The sequence below is a fragment of the Prinia subflava genome, chromosome 8, assembly GCF_021018805.1.
Source record: "Prinia subflava isolate CZ2003 ecotype Zambia chromosome 8, Cam_Psub_1.2, whole genome shotgun sequence".
NCBI classification, from domain to species: domain Eukaryota; kingdom Metazoa; phylum Chordata; class Aves; order Passeriformes; family Cisticolidae; genus Prinia; species Prinia subflava.
In genome coordinates, this window is record NC_086254.1 from 9,750,857 (window position 1) to 9,772,683 (window position 21,827).

Consider the following 21,827-nt stretch of genomic DNA (forward strand, 5'->3'; position numbering starts at 1 on the left):
GGTGCACAGGGCCCTGGACACATGGAAAAGACTCTTTGATTAACGTCGGCTTCCTCTTGGCACTGTTTGACGGAACAAGGCTGAGACACTCCATTTCAGTGAGCCTGTGTCGAGCAATGTGTATTAGAGAGTCCTCAATTTCACACGTGCTTACTCCTGAGTGAGTTTCGCATAAAAGGATTAAGGAGAGAGGAAGTGCAGAGGAAATGGGATGTTAGACACCTTGTTAAACGGGCTGTCAGGGTTTCTGGAGCGTTCATTCTAACTCTATTCCACTCTACATAGAGGGCAGGCCATTACCCGGGGATCACAGGGGCCTCTTCGGCGCTGCGAGTCACGAATTACTTTTAAAAAGAAGAAAGCAAAAGCAGAGCTGAAAATAGTAACGTGTGATTGTTGTCCTTGTTGTTGTGCTATTCTGGCGGATGTTTCTGCCCGGGGGGAATCTGGGATGCGATTTGCAGGAGCTGCAGGTAGCAAACCTTCAGCTGCCCTTCCCCAGTTTGGTTTGGTGCCTGGAAAATTGGCTGTGGGGAAAAGTGGGGGAGGAAACCCTGGTGCAGGTCAGGAGGGGGAGATGTCCCGAGGAGAGCAGGGGGCACCTCCTGTGCCAGGCAGAGATGAAACTCCCCTCTCTGCTCAGAGGGAGGCTCAGAAAGTTCCCAAAGTGGAGCTGGCCCAGAGAAGTTTGGACAGCGGGGTTCCCATGCTGGGATGGGCTCTGGCTGGTGCAGCAGCGTGTCCCTCTGCTTTCCAGACCTCACCCAGCCTATGTGGCTCGGTTTCCATGGAAGGAAGGGGTGTGTTCCCCAAAGTAGGACACCTTTTCCAGGGGCAGAGCATCCCTGCCCGGCGTGGGATCTCACAGGGCAGCTGTCAGGGAAGGCGGGTGCTGTGTTCAAGATTTGTCAGTAATGCAGCCTCACATCAGCTTGTTTCCTGTAAGTCAGATCTGTTTTAAGGGCTGTGATGAAACAGAGCTTCAGAATCCACTCTATGAGCATCCAAATTAAAAGCTAAATAGGATGTAGCTTTCAGTTTGGCTGTATCTTCATATGTCAACACTCATTATCCTCATATGTCAGTGCTCGGCAGCCTTCCCTCCACAGCTCTGCTGGGAGCAGGGATGGGCTCCTCCAGCTCAGTGCTGGTGCTGGGTCATGCAGGAGATCCACATCTGTCACACCTTTTTGTCCCATCCTTTTGGGCCTGGCGTTTGGAACAGAAACCCCCGGGGGTTGCAGTCAGGAGTAATTGGCCAGCATGGCCCCAGGGGCAGCAGCCTTTGCATGGCTTGTGGAGGGGGCAGCCAGGTCCTGGTTCTCCATCCTCTTTCCCCCCAAACCATCCTCCTACCTCCCCAAACCATCCTCCTTCCCCACAAACCATCCTCCTTCTGCCCAAACCATCCTCCTACCTCCCCAAACCATCCTCCTTCCCCTCTGCACGCTCCTCCTTCCCCCTCCTCACAGCTCTCTGCAGCTCCAGGTCAGGGCTGATCTGGGAGGAGGAAGGAGAACAGTAATGAGGGATTTGGGGCAGCAAAGAGGAGCTGTGACTCCAGCTGAGCTGCCAACAGCTTTGGGAAGAGGCAGGAACGTCCCTCATCCCACGTGGCTTCAGGAATAAGCTGAACTGATGAAAGGTGATGCCGTGTACAGCATGTCTGAGGTGTAGGAATGGTAAAAACCCCTCAAGTGCCCCCAAACTGCCCTTCCAGTGGGAAGAAGGGACATCTCAGCATGGGACATCCTTGGGATCCTCCAGCATCCCAGGGCTGCTCCCTCCTGCAGCTGCCCCTGTGCTGTGCTCCCCAACAAAGAAACCTGTCAGCCTCCAGGCTGGGCAGGAAGACAGAAAGTCCAGATAAAATTATCTTTCCTGACTTAAAACTGGCGGTGGGGAAGGAGCAAGAAGCAAGGCCATAAATAATCCCACACCTGGCCTTTTAATTCAGTTATCTCCTGGTCAGGGAAGTCGGATCTGCCGTGTGCTGTGGTGGTGCCAAGTTAATTACTTGAAAATGAGTGCCTGGGGTTGGACCAAGAATTTCTCATCAGCATTCAGCTCCAGTGCCACGGCGTGAGGAGAGCCCGGCGCATGCTCGGCAGGGGGATGGAAGGGAAGGGGAGTGGGGCACTGGTGGCTTTGCTTTTCTTCTGAGGAGCCTGCAGCTTGGGGTGATTGCAAAAGCCCTGAGCTGGCTGATGCTGGGTTTGGGGGTGCAGGGTTTGGGGGTGCACGGTTTGTTGTCCAGACTGAGTGTGGGACTGGTGTTACTGGGGCAAGGCTCATTTTTGGGGTAGAGCTGGAGGGTTTGGGGTCGGCAGAATCAGAGGGAGGCTGAGGTGGGTGACAACACCCTGAAAAGCAAGAAAGGGCAGCAGGTCCAAACCACACCACTGAGATGCTGCTTCTCCCTCTGGGTGTAGAAATCCCACTCCTGGTGCTATTTAGAGGGTGGCTCTGCTGCAGGTTTGGGATTTGAGGGCCGGGGTGCTGCTCAGGCCACCGGCAGTGCCCAGCCCTGTCCTTGCCCACCCCACACCTTCGGGGCACCCCTGCAGCCTGAGCCAGCCCCGGGGCCAGCAGGGCGAGGCGGGTGGGCTGTGAGACCCAGAGCCTCTCCTCCCCCTCCCAGCCCGGCGCTCGCCAGCTGAATACAAATGTGGATATTACAGGGCAGGCAGGGAGGCGAGGAGGTGCAGCTCCAATACTAAATAGCTGGGCCCTTTAAGCCGTTTGGCCAGACTTTATCGTTAAAAAGGAGGAAAAAACCTCGTCTCTATAGGATTCTTTGAGTCATTGCTTCTTATGTGTAAACAGAGGGCGGCAGCTTACACAGCAAACTCAGCCTGGAATAGCTTGAGGTGATTAACAGTTGTTTGATTCCTCGAAGATTTCCACATGCTTATGCCAATCCAACTGGGAAAGGCAGAATAAATATTTTGAAATATGCCCCTTCTTTTGTAAATTAGGCATGATGAGTGCTGCTTAACTGTTTAGCTCGGAGTTCCAGTGTGGGTTTTGTTCAGCAAACAGCAGCAGAAGGGCAGCGCTGGCTGCTGGGAGCTGAGCTGGGGACAGGGGCTGGTGTCAGGCCAGGCTGCTCGCTCTGCCAGGGATGTTCCCTGCTGGCCAAGCCCCAACTCACCGGGGGAAGCAGCAGCTGGAGTGATCTGGCAGCATCCTGCTTCCCAGCACGGCTGCCTCACCTTAATCCCCTCAAATCCCATTCCAAAATGATTTGGGTGCCAGCCTTGGGGGATGATGTCAGTGTGTAAAAGGCAGCAGAGCTTTCTCCACCAGAGAAAGGTGCTCAGGTGAGCTGGGACAGTTTAACCCCTGTGAGATACCTGGGGTGAGGGAGATGGATGGGTCCTGGAAAGGGCTGCTGGGGATTTGGTGTGGAAGGGTTGTTTAGGGTCACAGAAATGGGAAATGGGAGAATTAGGGTGGATGTGTCCAGCACTTGCCTGGGCTGCTCCCCGTGCTGGAGGCCATGGGGTGCAGCAGCTCTGCCCCCTTCCCCAAGAGCTTCCCAGCTGGTGCCTACCCAGGGCAAAAATTTACATTTTGTATTTGTGGTAAAAGGAAACTTTTTCTTTGCAATGAGTTCGGGCATCTGTAGTTGCCTCTCCCTTTGTCTGTCCCCAGGTGCTGGGGTAGTAAACCAAAAGGAAATACAGAATCACTTGAACCAGAGAGGGTCTCTGAGCAGCTGCTCTGTTCATTCCCATTACAGGTGAGGAGAAGAATATCTCAGATTTAGTCCCAGTTTTATAACAACACTTCCCAACCCACCTGGGGACCACTAAAGTGCTTTACATGCATTAATGAAAGCACCAGTGCCACCTCTGATGGGACAGTTAGGTTTTATCTCCCCTTTGCACGTGGCCAGACTGGGAATTGCCTCCCTCAATGTCACAGTTGGGATTTTAGCCAGGGACCAGTGGGTGTTGGGGTCTCAAATTCCCATCCTGATGTGCGTGAGAGAAACCTATTGCTATCCTTCACTTCGATCTTAAAAGTTTTGTTTTACCTCCATCTTCCTTCTCCCAACCACCAACCCTCTCTCAGATTCCCTAAAATTGCACTTTTTTTGTGAAATCTACTCTCAAAAAAATCTCAGAACTTGTGGACCATACAGCAGCAGAAATATTAAGGCTGAAGGGAAGCACTTTATTTGCCAGATAAATAGGCTTGGTGACACTTTGGATATGTAGAAGGTGGTGAATAATTTCTTCTGCTTGGGCTATATATCCTTAGAGGACTCGATGAATTTTTCATTCTGGAAGATGTGTTCAGGTCATTAATTGCAGTTTGCCACAGGTCTGTTCCACTTTTGTCTGGGTAAAGCCTATCTCCTTCAACATACAACTCATTTACCCTTTGTAAGCTATGTAACATTTGCATTGTAAATTGGTTAGCTTAACTTAATGCACAAGTAACCCCAGGAAACCTCTGCAGAGGATCCTACGTGCGCTGCTAGAGGAGACAGGGCCTTTCCCTGAGCTGGGGCTGGCCCGGGCTGGGGGCTCGGGCTGCTCCCTCCCCACAGCCCCGGGGCTCCTGCAGAGTCTCAGCCCCCCCAGCTGGAGCAGGCAAAGCCCCCGTGCTGAGGGTTCCTCTCTGCAGTGAATTCTATTCCCAGTCCACTCCCAGCTCCCACTGGAGCTGTGTTGGGACCCCGCAATTGTCCCCAGACCCCCCAAAGTTGGTGTCTCCAGGCGGTGCTGGGGCTGTCTGGCACTGTGGCCTCGTGCCCAGCCTCGAGTTTTGCTGGAGCTCTGCCCCAGGGCACAGGTGCCAAGAAAGGATGGCTGGTAAGATACAGGATGCTCCATCCGCTGCCCCAGCTCCCCAGGAAGGGTCACAGAACCACAGAGTGGTTTGGGGTTAGAAACTCATCCTATTCTACCTATTCTACCCCCTTCCACTGTCCCAGCTGCTCCAAGCCCTGTCCAGCCTGGTCTGGGACACTTCAGGGATCCAGGGGCAGCCACAGCTTCCCCGTGCCAGGGCCTCATCATCCTCACAGATAAGAATTTATTGCTAATATCCAACCTAAACCCTTTTGCCAGTTTTGAGCCATTCTTCCTTGTCTTGTCACTCCATGCCCTTGGCCACAATCCCTTTCCAGGTCTGTTGGATCCCCTTTAGGCATTCCCCAGGCATCAATCTCCCAGCCCAGGCAGGACTGCAGGCAGGATCCCTTGCACTGCCCCGTCCTGCTGCCTGCACTTCCAGGAGCTCTATTTGCATAAAACAAACCCAAATAATTGAAGCTGCTCCGGTGCCGAGTGTCACTAATTCCTCAGAGTGAGTGACATCTCTGGGGTTCCTACAAGTGGCACAGAGAGGAGCAAGACACAATAAGTATAAATTGAGTGAACTCCAGAGACTGGAATAAGAGCTGTGAAATATTGCTCAGGGCCCGAGAAGCTCCTTCAACCCATTTTCTGAGCTACCTGAGGGACAGGGGCCGAGACTGGCAGACGACAGGAGTCAGGAGCAGCTGAGCCAAGCCTGCTGTCCCAGTACTTGTGGCCTCGTTGGAGGCAGGAAATTTCTGAAAGTTTCTTTGTGTGAGGTTTGCTGGCCCACTTTTTAAACTGAAGCAGTCCGCAGGGGTTCAGCCAGGCAGCAAAGCCTTGGGAATCTTTCCCTTGCAAGAGGAGCCACAGCAGCGTGGGGTGTTTGTCCCTCCAAGGCAGGACCAGAGACCTGCAGCTTTTGGGGGTCCCTCCTGGCCCTGTGGCAGCCTGGCTGCCACCCTGGGGAGCTCAGTGCCACTGGCTGGGTCCCTGTCACACGAGAGGAAGGGAAACCAGCCACGCTATGGGGCTTTGTCTCCTGGATCCCCCAAGGGATCCCTCTGGAAAGAAGCTGTCCATCCCACAGCCCTGGGGTGCCTTGGCACTGCCAGGCGCTGGAGATGTCCTGCCTGTTTGCTCATTACAAAGTGACCCATTTGTATATATTTTACAGAAAAAAAATCGTGTGAGAATTAGCACAGCCTCCCCATCCCGTGGCAATCAGCACCTCTGCCTTCCGGGGAGCTTCCCCGAGCTTGGCACTGTTTTAATCTCCTCCATAAGAGAAGATAAAAGAACGGAGCAGCTGATCCGATAGGCCCGGGGATAATGGTTGGCATTCTCTGCCTTCAGATAACAGCTTGGGCTGCGAAGGAAATCATCTCTGCGGGAGGAGGTGTTGTGTACCGAGGTGCCTCGGGGCTGCCCCCACCCCGGGCAGCTCCTGCCTCGGCTTTGCGCCCTGCCAGGACCCTGCTGCCGCCTCCCCCAGCAAGTGCCAGCACGGAGGGGAGGCCCCGGGGTGACCAGCACGGAGGGGAGGTCCCGGGGTGCCGGCACTGGAGGGGAGGTCCCGGGGTGCCGGCACGGAGGGGAGGTCCCGGGGTGCCGGCACGGAGGGGAGGTCCCGGGGTGCCGGTCGGCCTCGCCGCTGCCCTGCGGTTCCCAGTTCGCTGCTGACTCTGGCTGAGCTCGCTGTTGCTGTGGTTGTTCGCGGTGAGTGACAGCGCTCCTGCTGCTCCGCAGCATCTCTGAGCCGTGAGCCCTCACCTGGAGCTGCAGGCACTCCCTGTTCTCCCTGCAGAGCCTCGGGGAGGGAAAACACCCGCGATCCTGGGGCTGCATAAACCCGGGATCTTCCATGAACTTCCTTCTCCCTCTGGGGAAGGAGAGCTTGTCCATCCAGCTCCAAACACCGATGTGGGTTGGGAGCTGCCCGGTGCCACCATCCATTCCCAGCCCTCAGAACCAGCCAGGCTTTTCTAGGAGCCCCCCTGTCCCTGCCTGTGCCTCCTCTCCCTGCAGTTAGAGCTGCTCTCACCTGAAGCTGGTCTGAAAGGTGCTTCCACCCCATCCCTGCTCAAACCAGGGCTGCTTGGTTTCCATCCTCACCATCCCAGGGACACAACCACGTCCCAGCTTTGTGCTCATGAACAGAGTCCTCATGGAATCAGTAAGGCAGGAAAAGACCTTTAAGATCACCAAGAAGCAGCAGAGGAAGAGATGGGGGCTGTCACTGTGGCCCCTCTCTCTCTTGTCCCTCCCTTTCCCTCTCCTCTGGCACGGCCCAAGCGGTGACAGCACAGGCCCCACTCCACAGCTCGGGCTGTAAGTCAGTGCAAACGAGTCTCACAGCTCCCACCCCTGAAATCTCTGAAATACACAGCAAAGAGCAAACTTAATGAGTATCAGGGAGAATCCGTGGGGAGCTGTAATATTCTCAGTGTGTACAAATCACTGTTTAGGACATCTCAGCCTGAGCGTCCTTTTTCACCTGGATCACTGCCCGGTGCAGGAGGCTCGGCCACCGTGTGCTCTGCTGGGGCTGGAGATGGGCTCAGTTCCTGCCATAAAAATGGGGGGGAAAGGGAGATTTATAGCACCAAAATTCTCCTAAATAGCTGTTTTAAGTTCCTTTTCTTAACATGAACCCTGTGAGCATAGAAAGGCTGGGGGTGGCTGGGCAGCTGGCTTTGTTGCTTTAAATCTTTTACTGCCCTGCAAACCTGGGGTGAAACAGGAATCATATCTCTGAATATGAGATATTCTGAGTTCAAACCCAGTAAAGACATGCTGTGATTTCTACAAATTGACGTGGAACCAGCAGTTGACCTGCTTTGACATCCAAGTTAGCACTGTCCCTTGCAGAGTTGTGCAAATCCCATCCGGGCAAAAACGTGTGGATTCAGTTTTTGGGGAGTCCTTTTACTCCTCATAGAGGCAAGGATAGTTATCTATAGTTAACTACTAAAATGCTCTGGTCAGTAATTTCACTCAGGGATCCCAGAGCAGTGTGGAAATACAGATTGGGATTCCTGAAACTTCTGTGACAACCCTGCAAACCAAGGGTCAAAATTCAAAGAGCTCATCCCTGGAGCAGGCAGCAAGTCCCAATCATCATGGCTGAGCTGATGCCATGAAATCTGTATTTGCCATGAAGAATAAGATCTCCACGAGGCTCCCTGGGCTGTGGTTCAGAGCTGTGTCTGCCTCCCCCCTTGCTGCCCATCCCTTGGATCTGTCATGGGACTGGGATGGGCAGGAGTGTCTGGAAGGTGGCGAGCAGGGGAGGGTGTGTAAAGCAGTACCTTTAGCTGAATAAATCAGGGAGGTTGCCAGCAGCCTGCCACAGTAAATATGCATGTTAAATCAAATCAGATCTGCTGCAATAGGAAAGATTTAATGGTAGGGGTTTGTTTGCTCCCCACCATAAACACGGAGATGTGAGCACTTCATGAGGAGAACATCTGTGGACTGGGCAGGAGGTGTCAGGAGCTGGATCTAACATGCAAGGCTTCTCTTCTGTGGCCAATTAAACAAATTGCAGCAAAACAGCATTTTATTAGTATTTGCCCATAGCAGTCACCTGCTGCAATAAATTTCCTTCAGGCGCTCTGGAGAAAGGGGAGGGAAGGATTGGCAGGGAATGGTGGGAGAGCTCACGGCGGCGCAGCCTCCGGGGCCGCGCCGCTCCAAAGTGCCTGTCTCCAAAAACAACTGCTCTGCTTTATCATAAACATGGTGAGTTATGAGCTGCTCTGCGGAGAGCCCTGCACAAATAATAATAATGAGGAGGAGGTGGGAGGCAGGGCTGCTCTCCCAAAGCAGGGGGACCTGCAGGTCTGGGAACAAAACTTGGCCCAGCTCCTCTCCGCTCCCCCTCGGTTTAATTACAGCTTAAATTCATTTAGAATTCATCCTTGCCCATTTGGCCTATCCCATCCTCTTATTCCCATGTGCTTTTAAGCGCAACTTTTGTCTCTTTTGCAGTTTCTTTCCTTTTATTATTATTGCTTTTAAGGGAGAGCTTGTCTTTACTTTTTTCCCACGCAAATGGGGGCTGCAAAGTCGGCCAAATCCATCCCCAGCATCGCTTTGCTGGCAGTCCTGGGGATTTCTCAGGTCTGAATATGCCAACACATTTCTTGGCTGAGGGCCTGGCACAGTTACAGGCAGGAGCTGATGTTTCTCAGTGTGGTATAGCCGAGACACCTTCTGTGTCTTACATTTTTTGGATGATGCAGAGCTCGAATGAGCGATAGACGTGCTTTTTTCCTTTCCCTTTTCTCTCTTTCCCTTTTCTATTCTCTTTCCTGGGCCAAAGCACCACCATCCAGTTGATGGATGCCCCATCCCCACTGATAACCAGCCCTCTCATCTCTCTCCCACTCCAAGGGAGGAAGCACTTCAGAGCAAACCATCCTCTCCAGAGAGGTCCTGGGACAATGGCAAGCACCAATAAATACCCCAAATCGCCAAGGTTACAGCAAACAGATGGTGCTGTGCTGCACAGCCACTCTCTGCCGGGGAAGTGCTGCAAGAAATGACCTATTTGTTGCTTGGTTATCTCCATATTTTACGTTGGAAGCACCATTCATATCCGAGTAGTGTCACCGTTATCCCGGGAATTCCTCATTTCCTGGCGCAGCCATCGACAGCCCCGCTCCCAGCAGCTCCTGTTGCTGTTTGCTCTTCCCCTCCCAGCCCTCCAGCCTGATCAGGTGAAGAGATAAATAACTCCACCTGCACTGCTGATTGATAGCAAATTAATGCTCAGCCATCACCTCCTTCAAAATATGCCACTTAAAAACCACCTCAAAATGCGGAGTTTTTCTCCTTTTCCTTTCTCAAGAACAACAAAACCAAGGCAGCAGGTTATTAGTGGACATTAATTATCTATTTTTAATGAATTAGCTGGCCAGCCTGGCTGCTGATGGATTACACCTATGAAATTATATTGCTGTTGAAACACAGAATATGTTTAGATGGCATCAGCCTCTTGACTTAGGGATGGATTTGATTTATACTTCATTAACATAATTCCTAACACACCGCTTCCTTGGGAAAGAAAATTAGTGTCTAACCAGGAGCTAACAAGTTTAATGGCTTGCTTGGAGGAAAACATAACCATTGACTGTGAATAGGCAACTAAAGGCATTAATATGTTGTTGTTGTTGTTGTTGTTGCTCTTGGGTTTATGAATCTGTATTTGTAGGGGAACATTCCTACAGTGCTGCTGTGGGTAGATGGGAGAGGGTGGAATTTCCCTGTGTCAGGCAGGGGGTGTTGGTGTTGGCCAGGCTGCTCAGGGTGCAAAATGACCTTCCCAGGGGTGACTGGGCTGGGAGGCCACATCCAGCACTCTCTGGGGTTGGGACAGCAGTGTCTGGACACTGCACACGGAGAGGGAGGCCTTGGGCTTCCACACGATTCTCATTTATTTCCATTTTGCAAATGCTGGGTTTACTGCTGGTTGCCTGCTCACGTTTTCTATCACATGAAGCTCAGCTAAATCGCTGGTGAGCCTCTATTCTTCTTTCCTCTCCTCTCAAAAAATGAGCTGTCCTTCTTTGTTCTTTAAATTAGACCATCTTAGCAGACAAACAGCACGAGAAATCAAAGCAGTCCAGGACATCCAGGTTGGGTGCAGGAGTGAAATGAGCTCAGCCAGTGGGAACACACCCTTAGGGAAAGAGAACTGGAAATACTGGGATGGAGAGGGACAGAGGGAGGAGGAGGATGGCTGCACTGAAACCCTCCAGAACTTTGTACTTCAAACTGTTCATGGTTTTCAGTTTGTTTGGGATATTTTAGGGGGTTTTAATTGTGTTTTGTACCTTCCTGATCCAGAGGGCTCTGGCTCTGGAGGACCCTTGCACTCCCTGCCGGGGCCTGGCAGGTTCTCCTCCTGTCTGGGATCCTGACACCTTGGGCTGTGATTAATGAGGTGCTCTTCCCTGCACCGTACGAATCCCTGTTAGATTTGGTACTTATTAATTACAGCACAGCACCGTCAGCACATTTAGAATTGGGGTCCCTGCTTCTCTAATTCCCTTCCTATTTCACGTTCCTTTTTGCCCTGGTTCCCCCTCACCTGTGTCTCCTCCTGCTCGGGGCTGGCTGATGGATGAGGTTTCAGCAGCAGTGGATGCCACGCTGGCTGAGCCGAAGGTCAGCGCTGGGAATGGCTCCAGAAAAAGCAGCTGTTCAGCAATTCCCACCTCAAATCCAGTGTCCGGCTCCCTCCACAGCCTCTCACCCTGAGCCAGCTCCCTCACTCATGCCCAAACCCAGGGGTTCTCCACCACTGTGTCCTGCACCCCTCCTTGATTTCATAAAACCTTTTATTGCCCGGATGTGGTTCATCCTCCAAGTTAAAAAATCCATGCTCAGAGAGGTCAAATTTCATCTGTGGGTGCTCTGCTGTTGTCAACACTCCCATTCCTCTCCTCACTGTTAGCTGAGTTGGAGGCAGCACAGTGCCCAGTTTGTATTTCTTCCTAATCCACCTTTATCAGGAAAAACCCGATCCCTGTGCTGGGAAAAAAGTGAGGACCTGAGGACAGAAACCAAAACAGCGATGGTTTAAACTGTTATTTGGGCTGGGGCAGCTGTGGGTCGTGTGCTGGGCATGGGACAGCCAGTAAAGGACACTTTTTGGCCAGTGAAGGGCACAGTTTGGCCACTGAGGTGTTCTAGAGGCTCTGGGCAAGCCCCGGTTGTGCCGGTCCCAGCTCAGACTCAGCCACTGGTTGGAATTCGGGGTGGCTGCACCCAAGGGACAGGAGCAGGCTGTGTCACCTCCCCTGTGAGTGCTGGGGGCTGTGGGAGGACAGCAGTGCCAGCAGTGGGGCATTTTCATTTACCTGTGGCTGCAGCTCTCTCGGAAGCCAGACGTGCTAAGAGATGAGCACACACAGCCCTGCCTGCAGTCACTTCCCCGATAAACCCCTGGCAGGAGGGGGCAGGCACGATAACCATGCAAACACAGCCCCCTTACTGTGGCTCTGAAACTCTTCCCTGATAACAGGATTGCTGCTTTATTCCCAGCCACTGTTTAGCTCCTTTACACGGGCGAGGTAAACACCACGGTAATTTATACTGTCCTCCCCGATCAGCTTCGCCCTCTTTTACATCTTGCCTTGCAAATAATAAGGCAGCCCACAAAGCCATTTGTTTCCTAATGACAGGGGTTTCCATAGTGAGCAGATTAAGGAGGAGGAGATTAGAAGATTATACACCAGGCAGGACTCACAGGTTTATGGGGCTTTGGAGATCCAACGATTAATGCATTTCATAAATGAAACTTTTTTTCGTGACAGGTAGAATGGAGGGAACCAGGTGTTTTAATTGGCAAAATTTATTTAGCAATTTTCATTGAGGATGCTTCAAGCGCCCAGACAAGGCTTGTACATGGTACAATTATCAGGTCCCTCTGCTCTGATGTTGATGAGGGTTGGTAGATTTTCTCCATCGAATTTGCCCTGGATGAGCTCTATGAGCTGTGTCTGCCCAGGCTGAGGCTGTGCCCTTTCCTGTAAGGGTGCCAGGGTGCTGGCATGGCATTAATTGCTCTCTGTCTTCAGTGGAGGAAAGAGAAAAACTCCTTTTCCGTCAGAGGAAGGAGCAGAGCTGCTTTTCCATGGGGGCTGTAGGTGCCAGACGTGGTGTTGTTATTTATCGTGGCACTGTGATCACAGCCCAGCGTCTTCGTGCTGGGCAAGGGGTGCCAGGGGATGCTCATGATCTAAAATACAGCAGGGGAGGAAGTGGAGATAATGTCTGGGACAGGTATTGGGGCAAATATCTCCAGTGGAAGGACAAGGAGGTTCAGGAAACCCCAAAACCTCACAAATCCCATGGAAAGCAGCACGGCTGCTGAGGGTGAACACAGCAGTGTGTTGGTGTCCTGCAGCAGAGGGGGGCAGGTAACCAAGGAGTGCTTGCAGGGTGTTTTAATTCCCCACAGAGAACCCCAGGTTTGCATCAGGAAGCTGAAAATGTAAAACCTGAAAAACTGAGGGAGGCACCCAAAATATCTTTTATAGCCTTTGGCCAAAAGAAACTGAAAAGGAAAAAAAATTGGGAAAGAAACTGTGACAGTGTTCTTCTCTTTAATTTTCTGATGAAAAATCAAAACAGCAGGAAAAGAAAAAGCACTTGCTTTAATTTTGTTGAAAACCCAATTTTCCACGAAAAGTAGGTTTCAATGGAAAATTTCCACCTCTCCCTCCTGAATTGTTTCATCATTGGCTGCCCTCTCCCCACCACAGCCCATGGGAGCCACCTCAGGGCTGGAGGAGGAGGATGCAAGGAGCCATTTCCAGTGAGCCAGGAGGACAATTCCTGCTCAGTGCCTGGGAGAGGCTGGGGACACTTTGGATTCTGGCACTGGGGCCGGGAGCTTGCCCAGGCTCCTCCGTGGTGTCTGCGCTGTGGCACCAGCCCCAACCTGGCACTGTGCTCCCCTCAGGGCCCAGGGCAGCGCCCTGGCCTTGCTGTGGCTGAGGAAAACTGAGGCTCAGGAGGTCAGGGACTGTCCTGGCATCAGCCCAGCTGCTCCTCTTCCAGCACTGAGGTGCCACACACAGGGCAGGGCTCGGGGCAGCTCTGGCAGGGTTTGCTGGCTGGGGCTGATTTGTTCTTCACCTGCTCCCAGAAAAGCCACAGATTCCACAACTTCTTTTGGAAACGCCCTTCCCCTCTCCTGGAGCTGGTTCCTGCTGTCTGTGCCAGGAGAGACCTTCTCCATGACCATCCCTCTGCTTCCTTTCCTGTTGCTGAAGGTGTTTTCTGTCGATGTTTAAAATGAACAAAAGGCCTTGAACAAAGCCAGTCTGGGCTGGGTTAAGCCAGGGTGAGTTGCCATCCAGGCAACCTGGGCTCCAGAGTAGGGGCTGCAGTTGGTCCTTCCCAGACAACTCAATCAACTTTGGCTCCTCCAACAACCCCCAGCCCTGCCAAAAGGGACAATGGAGACTCCTGAAGCACAGGGCTGGGGAGCCCTGTCAGCCCGGATTACAGGAATGTGTAAGAGTTAATTAAATTACAATTTGCTATGCTGCCAGTTCACACCAAGCTGCAACGTCTGTGGAGGGGTGGAAGGCTGGGGGGAGCTGGCCAGGGAGCTCTGTCCTGCCTCTGGGGATGGCACCTCCACCTGCTCTCTGCCACAGAGCAGCACAACATCAATGAAAAGAGCCTGATTTCTGATACAGTCATATCTGTGGCTATTTGCTTTAGTTTTAAAATCTTCAAGTGGAACAGGAGCTGAATGGGGGCAGCTGTCAGCCCCAGGTCCTGGGAATTAACTGGTGCATCAGGTAAAGTTCAGCAGCGCCAATTTGTCAAACACTTCTTAAAAAATACTCTAGAAAAATATTTAAGGGCTTTCTGTATTTTCTTTAAGCTCTTGACACTCAGTTTTTTAAGACTTTCCTCTGTGACCACTGTTTTTATACATCTATTGAATTTTCCTATTTTCCCTTGAATGCAGGAGCAGGAGCCTTAAGAAACTCCTAAGACTCTCACAAGGGGACAATGCTTTGGAAGTCCACAGGCAGGATTGTCTCTGTACCCCTGGATTTCCCTGCTTTCAAGGCAGAGGGTTGTGAATCTGTCAGTCTTTTGAACCTGTGGGTCAATCTCTCTGATTTCTCTTTCTGTTTTGCTGCTTGCAGCCAAATTATGAAAAGCTGCGCTCCAGACAAGTGCAGGCACATGCTCACAACCTGAGGAGTAGCAGGCGAGCACTTCTGCGATAATAAGCTCCATGCTGTGCTCAAAAAGGGCACTTAATTTTTCATTCTTAAATGCTGTGATGTTCTTGTCTTCCGGCTTCACCAAAACTCCTCCATGGAGATGGATGGGCCATGCAGAACACAGTTATCAGAAAGATTAAGCCAGGACTTGTCATTTTTTATATCAGTGAGCAGTCAGGTTGACGAGTGATGTCCTCTTAGCTCCTGGGATGCGTCCGGCACCTTTAGTGCCAGTAGTAAAAAGGACTATAAAAAATACCATAGAAGAAAGGGTAATGATGAAATTTAACTGCTCCCTAGCACACACCTGGGGTCTAGTAATCTGGAAATGGGGGGTTCAGGTGCTTCATCTTTTACTGCCTTGTCCTTGTCTGTAAGTTTAAGGTCCTTCCACTGAACCATAACATATTGTGGTCACTGCGAAGAGCCAGTCCTTGGCCCCTGGGCAGCCCGGGCAGGCAGGCAGGGACAGCCCAGCGCAGGCAGGGGATGCTGAGCCCTTCTGCCTTCAGCCAGCTGGAGGAGGAGGTGCCAAGCATGGAGGGCTTCACCCCAAACTGGGACATTTGCACTGGGGACATCCTCACGGCAGCTGCCTCCCTCTCACTCGCTTCTTGTATGGGCAAAGTCAGACCTGGTGGGTGCTGCCAGCCCTACCAGGGGCCCCAGGGTGGCACAGACACCTGGGCAGGTGAGTCCCTGTCACTGCCTCAGGCAGCTTCCCTCAAAGGCCACGGAGGCAGCTCCATGTGCTGTACACACCCAGTCAGCATCACTTTATCACAGCTCAGGCCTGCGGCCCGTCCCGGTGTTATTAATCTAAGAAACAACTGATACTAAATGATCATGCTACATTAAATTTATAGACCCTTGCATATAGCTGCTATTGATCTCTTCTCAAGCATCATAAATATGTGATGGAGTGTGCATGGCAATGCTTTCCCCCCTCTCCATTAAAGGTGGTTAAACTTTTCATCTCTGGGGCGGAAATGGGCGATGGGTCTCTGCGGGCAGGGCCAGCCCAGCCAGAATATTTGTGTTTTAATTACTGGGAGGTGCAGAAAGCTTCAGCTGAACAGGAGGGAAGAGCTACTGCCTTTCTGCTTTCCCTAACTTGCCCCTTTTCCTCTCCTTGCCCAGGATCTGTCACTTTTCCTTATCCATCTCCTGTCTCCAAAGGGATGCAGTGGTGTGATTGTTTTTAATCCCACATCCAATCCTGCCCCGGGGTTTACAGCCCCAGCAGCACATCAGAGCAGGGAGATCGTTTACGGGAACCCAACCAGGGCTTGTCCTGGCTTCAGGAGAGCAGCTTTCCCCACACAGCTGCTGTCCAGCACCTCCCAGGCTTTTCCATGGTGTCCAGCACGTGCCACCCTGCCCAGGGCGGGTGACACCCAAGGGACACCTCACCCTGCAGGGCCCCGAGGGGCACAGGCTGTGCCAAGGACACCTGGGGGAGACACCCAGACCCTCAGGTACTGCTGTGACACAACGGGGAAGGGAGATTTGCAAATCATCCTTCGGCATAGCCTGGAACAACTTATATCCTAGAGCCATCTAGGGGCGGAATCCCGGCTCCAGGAGCCGAGGGGAGCGGCGCTGGCAGAGGGGTCAGCGCTGGGGAAGCAGCCAGGGGGGCACCTTCACTTGACCTTGTGGGTGCCTAAATCCGTGCTGAACGATTGGTGCAGTGAATATTTGTCTCTGATGCCTCTGTCCTGGCGCTGGGGAGCAGCAGCAGCCTCAGAGCAGGGCTCTGCCAGGTCTGCGCTGAACAAAGGCCCTGGAAAATCACACCAAAGTCTTTTGGCTTTCTTGCTTCTGCTGATAATCTGTGAGGTTTTTCAAGTGCACATCAAGAAGCTGGTGCTTGAAAGAGCCTTGGCAGCATGAGAGGTACAAAGCCCAGAATCTGTCTAGAAAAGGGTGTGTAAGGAAGGTCTGTGAGTTTAGGAACAAAAGCAATCCTTGGCTGAGCCCCCCTGTGCAAGCCCAGGGAACGCCTCTGGCTGTGCCTGGGAGGGCAGGGGGGCACCAGGGGCTGTCCCTGCCTCGTGCCCAGGTGTCCCTGGCAGTAACTGAGATGCCCAGCTGCTCTCTCCTGCCTTTCCTGCCCCTTTGGCTCTTTGCCCTGTGAATTCCCCGGGAGCCTGAACTGGGATTCAGGGACATCCCCCAGCTCTGTTGCACTGCTCATGCCTCAGTTCCCTGCCTGAAGAGTGGGGTCAGTGACGCCTCTGCAGAGCAGAGAGGACACAGGACACAGGACCCGGGCCAGGAGGTGCCACCAGCGTGCCCAGTGTCCTCCTGACAATTAGTTCCACTTGTGATGGCAGAGAGGGGATAACTGGTGAGCAGCACAATACCCTCAGTCTAAATTATTCCTCCTCCTCCTCCACAAATGTCATAGCAGAGATTAGCCATCATGTGTCCTTAAGTATCCCATTTATCCCAAATGACTCTGAGCATGTTAACTGCATTTAGATTAAAATGAGCCTTTATACCCACAGCATCTTCCCAGGCTGGCCCAGCCCCTGCCTGGCCCCTCGTTCCTCATTACCCAGCTGAGGATGTGGAGATACCTGGGAGCACAGCACTGTCACAGCAACTCCACTTGCCCACACAAACATTGTTCCAGGACAACTTTAATCTCTACAAAATTCTCCTAATTTTGATTTGCCAATTGTGGATTCCTTTTCAATTAACCTCCAACAGCACCAATTAAAGAGAATAGTGCCACGATCACGTAAGGATAGGCTATGCCAAACCCTCTAGAAGTGTTCTAGCACCAAAAATTAATGATTAGGGTCAAAAGCAGGTTGCAAGGCAGAGTCAGGTTTGAATGGGAAACCCCTGAATTAATGTAAGCACGAGCCCAGCAAGTCTGTGGAAAATTTGAGGTAGATTTAATTAAGCTCCTAATTATGAGGCCAAGTTTGTCTCTGCTAGAGAGTTTCAAACGCATTGGAGTCCCAGTTTGAAGGCAAAGCCTGCACATTGAACCCCAACGTCTTCCTTGGCTTTGTGAGTCCCTCCAGGGGGGATTGCTGGTTCCCACTGGTCCCAGTCCCAAACACTGGGCAGAGGGCAGAACAAACCCCAGTGAGCTCCCACCAATCCCACTGGGAGCATCCAACTCCCAGGCTGGCCCAGACGCCAGCTGGGGACCACCCGTGCTGGGGACCACCACAGGGCACAGGGTGGCTCCCAAAGGCCATCAGGGAGGTCTCATCCCTATTCCCTGTCCCTTCCCTGCCACCCATCCCTTGGCACCCAGTGATGTCACTGCTTGAGGGGACAGCTCAGCCCTGGACACGTGCTGGCCCTGCTGCTGTGGCTCAGCAGTGCAGTCCTGGCCCTGCTGCTGTGGTAGAGCCACCAGCAGTGCAGTCCTGGCCCTGCTGCTGTGGCTGAGCCAGCAGCAGTGCAGTCCTGGCCCTGCTGCTGTGGCTGAGCCACCAGCAGTGCAGTCCTGGCCCTGCTGCTGTGGTAGAGCCACCAGCAGTGCAGTCCTGGCCCTGCTGCTGTGGCTGAGCCACCAGCAGTGCAGTCCTGGCCCTGCTGCTGTGGCTGAGCCAGCAGCAGTGCAGTCCTGGCCCTGCTGCTGTGGCTGAGAGTCACCAGCAGTGCAGTCCTGGCCCTGCTGCTGTGGCTGAGAGTCACCAGCAGTGCAGTCCTGGCCCTGCTGCTGTGGCTGAGCCACCAGCAGTGCAGTCCTGGCCCTGCTGCTGTGGCTGAGCCAGCAGCAGTGCAGTCCTGGCCCTGCTGCTGTGGTTGAGAGTCACCAGCAGTGCAGTCCTGGCCCTGCTGCTGTGGCTGAGCCAGCAGCAGTGCAGTCCTGGCCCTGCTGCTGTGGCTGAGCCACCAGCAGTGCAGTCCTGGCCCTGCTGCTGTGGTAGAGCCACCAGCAGTGCAGTCCTGGCCCTGCTGCTGTGGCTGAGCCAGCAGCAGTGCAGCAGCAAGGCAGAGAGGAGCAGGCTGGGGAGCAGAACACAACTCGGAGGAGCCTGCACTGCTTCTCTCCTCTCGTTAACGTCCCCCGGGGCCCGCGGTCTCTTTAGTACTAACACAGTAACGAAGGCCACAGCCTATTAATTGCAGTGACAATGATAAAGGAAGAGTCAGAAGCAGCTATTTGTCTTTCATGTAACCTCGTGCATCATCACAAGATAAATGAAAACTCATTTTCTGCTTTGATTCAGTCTAATTTTTCAGGGCCCCCGAGGCAGGTTACAGGAACTGTGTCGCTTCATCCCCATAAAAGTGCCGGCCCCGGGGTCCAGGGGTCAGGGAAAGTGCACTGCCAGGAGCGCCTGGCTCCCCCCAGCTCCCAGGGGTGACGTAAAAGCAGGAAGGGGTCTGCTGCTCATCATCATTAAATCCCCATTGGAAGGTGTTGTCCGGGCCCTGATGGATGAGCCACGTGGCAAAGGGACTCCCTGTCCCCAGCACCCCCGGGCACCTTCCCAGGGCACCTCGGCCACCCCTGGGCTGTGCCCCCGTGTCCACACAGGGTAGGGGGTGTCTGGGGAAGGATTCCAGGGAGAACACCTCATCCCAGCCATCTACCCCAAATTCCTGTCCCCAAGGGCGTGGGGGGTGGGATGGAGAGCAGGATGATGCTTTGAGGTCGTCGATACTTTGAGAGTCAAACACACTCAGGGTGCTCCATCTGTGCTGTGACCTGCTTAGCAAAAGGACTTGTCATTCCAGAAACTTCAGTATTGGTGTGAAGGGAGCAAAATGCCCCAGAATGACACCAGGAGCTGTCCCCAGCTTTCCTGCTGTTTCATGTCCCCTGTTCTCCCAGGACATCTCCTGTGGGAGCACAGTGCCTGGAAGCTTCCTCTTGTTGGCCTCATGGTTTGCTCCAGGCTCGAGCTCCCTGTTCATCCTCAGCTTTGCTGGGTCAGGCCCTCACTTTCTACAAAGGCTGGACCAGGCTGGGAGGGATTCTGAGTGTTGGGCAGGAAGGTCTGCCAGAAATACAGAGCAAAATACCTCATTGAGGCAGAGAAATTGAAAGAAGGGAAAAAGGCAATTTTGTAGGGAATTAGCCCGTCCTAATCCAGAGGAATCAAACCCACATCACACATAGTGGTCATGCCTCTTCTGATAATTTTAGTGTTAACAGCATACAGTACATTAACTCGATTAATCAGAATATAATCTTGCCCGCATGCTGCACTGGTGTCTTCTCCAGCAATCCCCAAAACAGCTTTCCCCTTTCACACTACGTAACACACGTTTCCCTCCTGGTACCGAGAGGGCTGAAAATAACCTCGGGCCTGGCCTGGCCGGGCTGGCAGCGGCACGGGCAGGGCTCCCATATGCCCAGGGCTCCCATATGCCCAGGGCTCCCATATGCCCAGGGCTCCCATATGTGCAGGTTTCCCGGGCTGGAAGCGGTGCCCAGGCAGGGCTGGCCCCGTGCCCCCTTTCCGGCCCCAGCCGAGCGCTCAAGGCTGCACAAGGCTCCAGAGCAGCTCCCTTGGAGCCCGGGAGGGACAAATCCCTCCTGGGCAGGGGGAAAGCAGCTGAGGGGCAGGGATGGGGCTGTGGGCACCCCCTGGCTCGGGGTGGGGGTGATCCTGTGTCCCCTCTCCCGGTTTGGCCGAGTTGAGCGTGGATAATAAACAGGGTGGGTACAGGGATAGCCCAGAGATATCCTCTGGTGCATCAGACCATGGGCAGCATCCAGAGACCAGGGCCGAGGTTAACCTGGCATTTCGTAGGGTTTTACCTGGGGCACGTGTCCAATCCTGGTTACAGGACAGGGGCTTGACCTTATAAGTCTGAGGTCTTGAACCAACGGGGCTTAATTTTGTTTGAGTCTATTAGAATCTTCCTGACTCCCACCTCCCGAGGTCCCTGATTTATTCCCTCCATGTGGGAATCTGGGCTAGGCTTTGATCTGTCCCAGGTAATTCAGTTCCACAACGCCCCAGCCCCAGCCAGGCCAGGCTGATGCTGCTCCCCCAGGCCTGCAGCCTGGCAGGACCCTGCTGTGCAAAGAACCCTGGATTTTAACTCATAATATCATTTACTTCCTAAATGCTGGATAAGAAAACATCACCAGGGCATTTCCCCAGTGCTGATTTACTGGTGCCTGCTCCAGCTGAGGCCAGCGAGGAGCCTAATCTGGGGGAGATTTGAATGTTATTGGCATTCATGAATTTTTGCTTTGTTATTATTTTGACTTTTTTTTTTTAAGGCAAAACAAAACTTTGAAAAATTTCAAACTCAGCTGGGAGTATTCCATAGCCTGGGATGTGAGGACAGCAGCTGAGCAGTTGGGTTGGAGCTTCTCCTGTGGTGTGGGCACAGCCCTGGCCTGAGGGGATTGTGTTTCATTTGGAGGACTTTTGGCTTTGCTTTTCACCCTTTTGAAGTTAGTTATTATCAGGGTTCTGCGGTTCCTTAATTATTCTTCTCAGAAGCAGGGAGAAAGAGGCATTTTTCATCTGAAAATAAGACAAGAGCCATTGTTATTTGGCTTTTCTCCTTTGTAACTTTTATTTAAAGACACAGAGACAGGAGTGGGACAGCAAAAAGGGTCTTAGGGAGCAAAATGAGAAATTAAGACCAAATAAACACAAATTCTTCAGCAGAAAGATAGGAAATGTGCATTCCTCTTCCATTTTCTCCTGCTCAGGAGGGAGGGGGGAAGGCTTTGCTAACACATTCAAATGAATTTGATATTCAATCAATGAAGATTAACTTGCCCAAGGTAAGATGGTTTTTACATTCATAAGGAAGTCAAATACGATTATGCATATGAGGAAATTATACAGAGATGAGTAGAGTATAATGTATGATAATTATTTGAAAGGATATACTTACACACTGATTAGCATATCTTGAAGACCAGACAGAGATGGAAGAATAGAAGGTAAAGAGATTCCTCAAGATGAACAAACTGTGTAAAACTCACTCCCCAAAAATCACAGAAGTTGGTTAGAAATAGCATTTTCTTACGGGTGGCAACCTTAAAAAAAAATCCCTCACAAGTTCACCTCTTGATTAGAAATATTTTTAAAAAATATTCAAATCAAGCATGTGGAACTTGGCTGAGAATATCCCTGTGCAGAGGAAGGATGGACACAAAGAGATGAAAGGGGAAGGCCAGCAGGACATCCACGTGCCTTTCCCAGTGTCGTTGTGAGCCCTGGGAGCAGCAGGAATGCTTTTTCCAAGGGAGGGCAGCCCCAGCTGTGCCCATCCAGCACCTTTGGCTCCATCCGTG